This window comes from Plasmopara halstedii, assembly GCF_900000015.1.
Source record: "Plasmopara halstedii genome assembly, contig: Scaffold_555, whole genome shotgun sequence".
Lineage (NCBI taxonomy): Eukaryota > Oomycota > Peronosporomycetes > Peronosporales > Peronosporaceae > Plasmopara > Plasmopara halstedii.
The window spans coordinates 1,018,699-1,019,362 of record NW_020187475.1 but is presented as its reverse complement, the minus strand read 5'-3'; positions in this window follow the sequence as shown (position 1 = coordinate 1,019,362).

Sequence of the window (664 nt, the reverse complement as noted above, 5' to 3'; positions counted from 1 at the left end):
ACTTCTCGTCACCTGAGGAACGTGGTGTAATCACCAATGACCTCGATGAGGCACAGAAACAGCAGTTGGGAGCTTCCCGTAAGGCGGCTCTGTTGCATGCCCATCCACGGTCGGTCGTTGACCCTCGTGTGGAATATGGCTTCCGCCCTGCGGATCCCGCTGTCGAAGCAAAGAACGCGGTAACTCGATCGTTACGCGTCCACATCATCGGGGCCCCGGTCATAACGGAAAATGAACTTGCCAAACGGAAGAGCTTCGAGCTCGTTTCTTGGTTCCACAAAACTTCCCGTCGTAAGCTTATCGCACTCGTCTGACTGCTCAACGAGGTAACTCTGGTGTACCCGCAATGCGGACAATTCCTATAGTGCTTGCCCCTGGTAGAAGCGCAACAAATGACGAAGCGCTCTTTGAGCGATGGGTGCAACGGCACCGAAAACTTTCCCCACTGCATAATCTGCAGTTGAGCCTCAAGGAAGTGGACGTGCGTGTGGAGCGACACCTCCGATTTGAGTTTGCCAAACTCAAGGCACGCCGTCGACACTTTCTTCGGATTGTCGCCCTGCGACGTATGGGTCAACCCCTAACGCACCCGCGAGCTCTGTTTCTGTGACCGCAAGAGATCAGGGCCACTGCTTGAGCTCAGTCTTGGCCCTTCTACTTCCTT